This window comes from Lygodium microphyllum, chromosome 4, assembly GCF_053477565.2.
Source record: "Lygodium microphyllum isolate KBCC chromosome 4, Lygodium_microphyllum_v1.1.10, whole genome shotgun sequence".
NCBI classification, from domain to species: Eukaryota; Viridiplantae; Streptophyta; class Polypodiopsida; order Schizaeales; family Lygodiaceae; genus Lygodium; species Lygodium microphyllum.
Window position 1 is genome coordinate 29526698 of NC_141138.1, and position 10770 is coordinate 29537467.

A 10770-nucleotide genomic window follows, 5' to 3' on the forward strand; every position below is an offset into this window, starting at 1 on the left:
CGACATAATCAAATTGAGCGGAAAGAAAATCAAACCCAAGTTGAAGAATTGTTAACCCAAGGACTCATTAGGCCCAATAGTTCTCCTTTTGGTGCACCTGTCCTATTAGTTAAAAAGAAAAATAACACCTACAAGATGTGCATTGATTATCGTACCCTAAACAAGATTATTATCAAGAATAGATATCTGATTTCTAGGGCAGATGACCTCATGGATAAGCTATAAGGGGCCACAATATTTAGCAAGATAGATCTTAAATCTAGATACATCAAGTACAATTGGACACATCTAATATTTTCAAAACTGCATTTAGAACACAATTTGGACATTATGAATTCCTTGTTATGCATTTTAGTCTAACTAATGCACCATCCACATTCAGTTGTATGATGAATCGCATATTTCTGAAACATCAGCATTGTGTCATTGTTTTCTTTGATAACATATTGGTTTTCAATAAGAATGAGAACGAGCATTATGAACATCTATCTTTGGCAAATTATTGAAAGAAAATCAATTATATGCTAATCCTGAAAAGAGTAAATTTTTCCAAACCTACATTGAATACTTAGGACATATTGTTTCATATGACGGTATTAAAGTTGATCCTAAAAATATAGAAACAATTTTGAATTAGCCAATACCTAAAAATGTGCATGAATTACGTTCTTTCTTAGGTCTTGCTAGCTTTTACAAAAAATTTGTGAGAAATTGCTTACGTTGCCTTTGACAAAATTATTAAAAAAATGTATTGTGTATCATTGGTCTGAAAATCAGCAAAAGTCTTTTGATTTACTGAAACATGCCTTAACACATGCTCCTGTATTGCAATTACCTGACTTTAATAGACCATTCTTCCTAGTAGTCATTGATACTAGTGGATTTGGAATAGGAGCTGTCGTTATATGCAAGATTCACATCCCATAGCCTACTCTAGCTACAAAATCAAACCATTTGAACTCAAGTATTCTACGTATGATAAGGAATTGCTAGCTGTAGTACAAGCTTTATGTCAATAGAAATACTATTTAATGGGATCTGAATTCATGATCAAAACTGACCAACAAAGTATCAAACATCTTCTTAGTCAACCACAAATCTTTAATCATCATATTAAATGGACCACTTTTATTCAAAGTTTTCATCCACTTATCCAATATCAACCTGAAAAAGAGAATGTTATTGCTGATGCCTTAAGTAGAAGACCAAGTATCCATAATATCTCTATTATATCTTTTGATTCCCTTATCCCTATGAAAGATACCTATGACCAAGACCCTAGTTTTCAAGCTGATTGGAATAAATTACTTGCAAATAACTGGATTTCAATAGATTCCTTGTATTATACTGATGGATTTATGTTTTATGAGAAAAGGTTGTGTATAACTATTCCATTTTGATCATTTGTGTTGCACGAAATTCATTGTCCCCCATATCAAGGCCATAAAGGTATTATTTCTACTTTACGTACATTGGTTGAAGATTTTTACTGGTCACAAATGGAATCTAATGTTTCTAACTTTGTATCTAAGTGTTTAATTTGTCAAAGAGTTAAGTGACACCATGGTAAGCAATATGGTTTATTAATGCCTTTACCAATTCCTAAACGACCATGGAAACATATTTCAATGGATTTTATTACTGGTTTGCCTAACACCCAAGCTAATCATGACACGATTTAGACTATTGTAGATCGATTTAACAAACAAGCATATTTCATTCCATGCAAGAAAACATTAACTGTATCTCAAGCTGCTTAATTATTTTTGAAAATTATTTTCACCAACCATGGTTTGCCAAAAGTTATTATTTCTGACCGTGATTCTAGATTTTGCAATAATTTTTTGACTACTTTGTTTGCTAATTTAGGTACAAATATTGATTTCTCATCTGCATTTCATCCTGAAACAAATGGGCAAACAGAAGCTACTAACAGTATAAGCTTAGATCTTCTGCGTGCATACACAATTTCAAAACCACAAACATGGGATATACACTTGCATTTACTTCAATTTACATACAATAACACACCACATATAGCTACACACAAAGCACCTTTCAAAATCATTTATGGAAATAGATTGCCTACACCTGTTACATCAGTTAAAGCTGTTGATGATATTGCCAATATGCATGCTACTATTTTTGCCGAAGTCAAAGACATGATTGAGAAAGCCCAACAATCATACACTAAACAAGCTACAAGAAAAGAAAAGCTGTGTGTTTCACAATTGATGATTATGTTTGGTTACGTATTGAAAAGAGAAGATTACAAAGTGTTGAGAAACACCCTGTTGTAAAGTTAGCCCCTCGATTTTATGGACCTTTCAAAATCATTCAAAAATTAATGACAATGCATTTAAATTAAAATTACTCCAACACTGGAAAATCCACAATACTTTTCATATCAGTTTGTTACGCCCTTTTAAAGACCAATTACCTATTCACATTGTCTATGAAAACCCTCCATTGTTAGAAGAAGAAACTGAAATCCTTGAAAGACACTGACTTTATGACCACTAGAACTAGCCCATAGATACTCTAGATATTTGGTTAAGTTTAAAAATCATCCTGTTGAAGAGGCCCAATGGATGCACGCCCGTGATCTAAGTGCTTACCCAACATTGCTCGCTCCACATTGAGCTAATAGCAATGGAGGACAATTGCTATCCCACCCTAGGGGTATGATGCCAGGAGGTATATTCCACGCTGGATTTCGTGAGGTTTTACAGTGGATTCCGTAAACCTATATTGATTTACTGGGGCTCGTACACAAGGTGGATTCCTTATGCGAGAAGTTGACGGGGACGCCTATCCTTTTCGAGCATCATGTTAATTTAATATGCATGTGGGTGGTTCCACAGCGGGTGATTCCTTAAAATACATATTTAAATTAATGGACATTTATGAGTTTAGAGTCTTTTTACCTCATGTCGTGCAAGTCTATCTTCTTGTTTTTTGAGCTTAAAGTAGAGTTATTTGTTCTTGGGAACCTTCCAACGCTTGCTACGTATGCATCCAGCATCCAATTTACGCACCGGCTAGTCACCCATATGTATGGGATATTCCCTTTGCTTCGAGTCAAGATGGGCACTATGTTGGACTACAGCTTGTTGAAACTCATGTATACAAACACATTTGATAGATAGATCATTTTTCATTATCTAAATACTCCTAGCCACAAGATCATGGGGGTTTTGGGGAGAGTATAGGAGCTTGAGTAGAACCGGAGCTTGAGTAGAACCTTAGAGCCTGTGTCAGACCCGTTTTAGGTCCTGACAGATGGTGCATCTGCCAAGAGCTACTAATAAGTGTCACTTTTTGAACGTCAGCTAATAGGGACCTAATTAGTGAGTGTATGCCAAAAAGAATGGCAACAAAGTCAATGACAAGAAAGAGTTGAAAGGGTTAGACAAAGAGTAGAGATCATTAGGAAGTATTCTCCTAAGCGCGGCCATCCAATATCGCTAAGAGTGATAGGTCTTATTGACCCAATTTATATCCCAACTAGTCCATCAAGGGAAGGAGACAGTAGTCCAATATTGCTAAGAGTGAGAGGTCTTATTGACCCAATTAATATCCCAACTAGTCCTCCATGTGAGGGGAAGGAGGAAGGTCTAGCATTTCCCTTTTCCCAAAAAGTTAGTCTACTTTGAATGGGAGTGTACCCCTTCTGTACAAACCCCTAGAGGAAACACAGTCATCATGATGGCATAACCAATTGTGATACCTGTAGGAATAGCAAATTTTCTAGTGCTTGGTTTTCCCCTATACATTTTTAATGGGTTACTTGTGAGGTGCCTCCTCCAACAAACGCGGAGGAGTCCTCTAATAGTCGACTAAAATTCATATCCATGCACATCACCATCCCATCTCCCCATGGGAAACCTTGGACTTAGTTAAGCATGGGAGTCTCACTTCTACTTCATAGAGGAAGCGTGGACAAGTCACCCCTAACAGCAATCTAACGCCCACCTAAGAAAGACCACTTTGTAATCAATCAAAGGCAAGAGTGAGGTTAACATTGTGATCGGTTCAAAGAGAGCGAGAGATTGGGGAGAGTGTAACTCGATCCCCCTACCCATAAGGTGAAATCTCTGCTGTGGCCCCCTAAAATGATGTTAAACCTTGTAGCTAATCCTACCGATATTGGGAGGGTCATGATTATGGCCCCCTAAAATGGTGTTAAACTTGGTAACTAATCCTATCGATTTAATTAGCTCTATCTAATGTTGGACTTATTGGGTCCATCCATCCATAGATTTCCAATTGTCACGATTGAAGCCTCCCACTTTCCTTGATGGAGTTTGCTTAGTTTTATAATTAGCAAAGCATACTACCACATTGTTTGGACATATAAAATCAACTTCATGTTATTACTCCAGTAAACTAGTTTCGTTAAACTCAATCTTTAGCACATAACAACAATTCGAAAAATCATATACTTCATTTCATAGTAACATCCGGAACGATCACTCCGTAGAGTGGTACAAAGTTTTTTCACACTCCACAAAGTGTTAAGGAGCATTGGGTTGGGGACTCCAACGTACTGAACCATCATAATCAACAATTTGTCCATCTGTGCAAGCACGGAATCATAAGAGCCATAATTCATCATTCACAAATCCAAAAGTAGTCATAACCGTAAGAGATTTTTAACACACTTGTCAATGTATGCGATGGATGGAATCTATCCCTTCATCAATTATCATGTTCCTTCCTAAAAGCAATTGATAATACTTACATGTTTTTTTGTAAGTTTAAGTACGTTCTAACTAATCATAATCTACGTAACGGACTAGCTTATCCCTTATTAGAAAATTGTAGAATTAATAGATTAAAAAGTAATCCTTTTTTTATGTACTAAACCTAATTATCTCTGTTCGACCATCCATCATGATTACAATTTATGGCCGCAACCTCGATTTGTTGTGGGATGGTTGGTTCTTTGGTTTGAATGGGTTCAGGGTTAACTTCCACTTGCGCTTCAGCATCATGTTGAATTTCCTCAATAGCAGCGGCCATTCCCTCACGTTGGGGAGCTCTCTGAGTGTAACCTCGCTCAACACCTCGACATCTCTTAGGAGCCATGAAAAAGCTTGATCGGTTTGGGCAGTGCTTTCGCGTAAGAGTGGAGAGAGAGAGAGAGAGAGAGAGAGAAAGAGAAAGAGAAAGCGAGGTTTGGCTAATTGCAGTAGAGCTTCATCGCGTCAATAGCAATAGAGAGACTTCTATATGGATCATTGTGTGTCCCTTGACATGACATTCTACCCTTGTTTATATAGTAATTAGGAGGGGTAAAAGAGAAGGTGGGTGTGTTTTAACATTTTTTATTATGTCATCGACGACAAAGAGAGAACACTTTCTCTTAGCATTTTTTACGACGTCATTGATGACGTCAAGAAGGGGCTCATGACCAGGGCACATGACTAGGGCGGCAACCAAGGCATAGACCTTGGCATCTCGGCCTTGGCATACTTGGCAATGGGTTACGATGGCTTCATTGGCACCATTGGCTACGTGTGAGAAGCTCCCACTAGCTTGTAGGAAAATCTTCCCGAGAGGTCACCCATTCTGGTAGTGTCATCACCCAAGTATACTTAACTACCAAGTGACTATCCACTAGGCTAGTTCTTTTTGTTATTCTATACTACAAACGTAGTCTTAATAAGCTAGGCTTGGGAGGGTCTCCCAAGTTTTCCTTCCATGAAATGGCATATAATACCTCATTAATAATAATAACTATCTTCATAATTAGAGCTAGTTTCATAATTAGAGCTAGTTTTAAAAATGTGCAACATAAATCAATTTTCTTTGGAATCTATATGCACATTGAAATAAACTAAGTAATGGGGACATTACATTCTTCCCTCCTTAGAGAAATTGAGATGTCCTCATCTCGAGAGAATCTATGGGTATTCTTTTATAAGGGTTGCCTCATCGACACAAGTGGCATCTTCTTCATAATAATCCTTCCATTGTACTAGGTGTTCTCTTAGAATTTAGCTTCTTAGAGGTTTCTCCCTTGTATCTAGAATCTTCTCAAGTTGCATTTGCAGAATTCCTTGGGCAGGCATGACTATTTCTTCATCATTAAGCACATGATCCGGGTTTGCTACATAAGGTTTCAGTAGGCTTACATGAAATACGTTGTTAATCTTGAGATGGGGTGACAATTTAAACTTGTAGGCTTGCCTTCCTATTACTTTGATTACTTCATATGGTCCACAGTACCTTAGACTAAGCTTTTTGTATTTCCCCAAGGATAATGAGCTCTTATCGAGCCTTACCCTTAGAAACACCATGTCACCTTCCTTAAATGTTCTTATGGATATTTCAAGATCTGCATAGAACTTTTGCCGATATTGAGCAACTTGGATGTCATGTCGAATCAATTGGATTTGTTGGTCCATCTCTTCAAGCATAGCCTTAGGAGCCTCTACCTTAAGAGTGGGATCTGAGAAGTTTAGAGGTGTATGACATTCTTGCCCATGCACAACTTGAAATGGTGACATATTGATTGTTTGTTGAAAGGCCGAGTTATAAGAAAACTCCACCAAGGGTAAATGTTCAATCCACCATTTTGGTTCTTTGCCACAATAAGACCTTAGAATATCTTCAATGGTTTGGTTCACCCTCTCAGTTTGGCCATCAATTTTGAGGATGATAAGTAGTACTGAAGCATAGCTGCATTCCTATTGCTTGGAATAGGCAAGTCCAAAACTTAGAGGTGAACCTAGAGTCTCAGTCTCACTGATTAAGCTCTTTGGCAATCCATGTAACCTAAATACTTATTTGATAAAGACTCAAGCAATGTCAGATGACTTATAGGTTGTTTTGACTAGGATCAAGTGTACAACTTTTGTCGATCTATCAACCACTACCATGATGGAATATATCCACTAGCAACAATAGGTAATCCAACAACAAAGTTCATACTTATTGACTCCCATTTTATTTGTGGAACGTCCAAGGGTTGTAACTCTCCAAGCAACTTGATCCTTTCTGCCTTGGCTCTTTGACAAGTCAAGCATTGAGTTATGTACTTTAATACATCCCTTTTTAATCATGGCCAGTGATAGCTCTTATGAACTACATTGAGTGTCTTGGCATACCCCGAATGTCCTGCAATGGGCCTGTCATGTGCTTCCCATAAGATCTTGGTCTTCACTTCTGGTCTTTTTGGAACACAAAGGCGATCTTAGTAATATAGACAACCATTGCTAGCACAATAATCCTTAATCTTAGACCTTTCTTTGTCAGAGCTTTCTCCTTGAAGTACCTTAACCATGAGTCCTTCATATTCCTTATCCTAAGAAATAGCTTGGCATACAAGCTCAAATACAAGGTTATCAGGTATGGATATGGTTCATAAGCTTCGAACTTCTACAACGCTGTTAAGAAAGGATTTTCGGCTTAATGTATCTGTAACAACATTGCCTTCCCTGGATGATATTTGATTTTAAAATAAAACTCTTGCAATATCTCTATCCATCTTCTTTGCCTCATGTTTAGGTCAGCTTGGGTGAAGATCCACTTAAGACTTTTATGATCTGTCACTAAAGTGAATTCCCTTCCCAATAGATAGTGTCTCCATAGTTTCAAGGCATGGATTACTGTGAGTAACTCAAGATCATGAGTGGCATAGTTGGACTCGTAGGGTTTCAATTTTCTAGAAGTATAGGCCACTGGTCTTCCTTCTTGTACTAGCACCCCACCGATCGCAAGTCCACTTGCATCAATGATCACCTCAAATGGTTGACTGAAGTCTAGGAGTTTTAATACAAGTGCAATGGTTACAACTTCTTTAAGCTTATCAAATATTTCTTGATGCTCATTGGTCCAAATGATTACTGTGTTTTTCTTCAAAAGATTTGTCAAGGGTACAGCAAAGAGGGAATAATCCTTGATGAAGATTCGGTACCATCCTATCAGTCCCAAAAATCCTCAAATTTCTTTTATTGTCTTAGGTATTGGCCACTCTAGGATATCTTTCACTTTGGTGGGTCTATAGATATTCCATTAGCGAAAACAATGTATCCAAGATATTCAATCCTGTCAGTGAGAAATATGCATTTACTCATCTTGGCATAGAGCTCATTTTCATAGAGTGTTACTAGGGCAATCTTTAAGTGACCTTCATGTTCCTCTATGGATTTGGAGTATACAAGTATATAGTCAAATAATAATAGCACAAAATCATCTAGATATGGTCGAAAGATGTCTTGCATTAAACGATTGAATGTAGCTGGGTCATTAGTCAATCCAAATGGCATGACTAAAAATTTCATAATGACCATACCTAGCGTTGAAGGCAGTCTTTGGGATATCTTGTTCCTTGTTTCAAATTTGATAGTATCCAGACCTTAGATCAATCTTGGAAAAAACCTTGGCTTCGTGTAGGCTACCTAAAAGTTCATCTATCCTAGGTATGGGGTACTTATTCTTAACCGTAACCTAATTTAGTCTTCTAAAGTCAATGCAGAGTCTAAGTGTTTCGTCCTTTTATAACCTTGAGCTTTATTCAAGGCCTATTGAATATATATTGTATACTTTCTTAATTAGATACATATACATATATTCAAGAATGTGGGATCTACCATATGGGAGCACTTCATTGGGATGCAAGATTCTAAGGATGTAAGAGAGAATCTATGTAGTAAGGAAAAAGGGTGCCTGGACATAACAGACAACAAATGGAAAGACCATTCTATCACATGCTCCATGGAAAAGATTATGAAACAAGACATAACAAAGTCCCATACATCCCACTAGTTGCATGTGATGCTTGAAGGGGGCCTTCATCACACAAGGGCCAAAAGAAAATGTGTGTAGTTTTTTTTTAAGTCTCACGATTCACACAAGGGTGATATAGGTAAGTGAAATCTTGCAATCATATACATATATTAAAACTATTGTTTATTATAGCAAAGTGATCACATGCATATAATGTTTCACTTGCTTATGCTAATAAATTTTTTTATGTGTTTTTCTTTGTAGGTATATTAGTTAAAAGAAAATTAACACCACAACAATTTGGAATGCTTGAGTGATGGTAATTGAGACAATGTGTTTAGTGGATCTTTAAATAAGGCATCCTAAAGAGCATACCTTAGTGGTGCACATGGGACTCACTGTCCAGGAAGTGCTTGTTTTGGATCAATGCTCCACTTTTGGAAGGGCTCTAGAGGCATGACTAGATTATCCTGCATCCTATCTCTAGCTAAGGTTGATCTTCCCTCATATAGGTAATGCATTCCTTCACATATTGATGAGCTTTCTTGGCCACCATAAACCTGCTTGAAGAATCTTCTTACCTATAATCTCACCTAAGAAATGACTTTTTGTCAGTCCCGCATGTGACTCATGCAATACAGCAAGTTATTCTTCAATAATCATGCATCTTCTCAATACATTATCAATGCCTCTTCTATAGAGTACTCCCATATAATAACTTGAAAGTGTCTGCTTTGCAATGCCAACCTTCTACACTTATCTCTAGACAATTCTACAAGCATTACTCTATCAAGCATAAAATTTTTCATTTGGTCATACAAAGAATTGAATTGATGTACCTAAACATTTAATAGCCCTCAATCAGGTAATTGATCCTTACTCAATCATGCTCAAGAAATCAACTACATCATGGTCTTTGCCCTATGCATGCACTATTTTATAATCAAACTCTTACAAAAGAAGCATCCACCTTACTAATATTCCTATAACTTGTGGCCTATTAACGAGATACAATAAAGCTTAATGATCCACATGAAAGATTACTTGGTTTCCAAATAGGTAGTGCCTAAACTTATGTAACACGAATATCATTCCAAGAGCTTATCTCTCAATCACTATATATATATTCTTGGCTGCTCTCTAAGCCTTCTACTTGCATAGTAGACAAGTCTAAACCACCGTGCAATCTTTTCCTCCATCGGGATTGCACCCATTGCAACGTCAGATGCATCAACAAATATATGAAATGGAATGTCCCTTTGTGGAGGTTATAAAAACAGTGCCATCACAAACATCTTCTTTAGTGTAGCAAAAGCTTTATCCAGATTATGGCTCCATACAAACTGAACTCCCTTCTTAATAAGCAAAGTGAGCAGGACGTATATATGAGCTAAATACCAAAGATACCTACTGTGCCATTTCACTTGCCCCACAAAGTGCATCACTTCTTGAACTCTTGTAGGTACAGCAATCTTTTGAACCACCTGAATTTTCCTTGGATCAATAATATAGCCTAAAAGAACCTCTCATTTATGGCAACAAAAACTAATTTAAATGGGTTAAAAGACATCCTGAATTGACAGTATCTTTCATAGCACATCCTAATATACTACAAGTGATCTACTTTCTTACCAAACATACACAAATCATCTATGAAAACTCTCATAAAAGTAGTGAGATATGGATCAAAGGTTTTATGTGCTATAGCTTGAAACTCTAGTGGTCCATTCTTTAATCCAAAATTCATAATAGTTGGAGCCCTGAGAGGAACACCAATAAAACGAGGAAACTACTGCAATAAAATCTATCTTATTACACCAACAAGCATGTTCTTCACACTTTAATCAACCACAAGAAGAAAAAGAACACCAAGAACAATCGCTCTTCAAATAGCATTATATACTGAATCTCCCACAGATTTATCACGACAAATCTTCAACATATTCTTCATAGAAACCATCCAAGAACCAAAAGAACACAAAGTGATTATCAACTTTGAATGGATTTCATCACATAATATTCATATTTCATCAT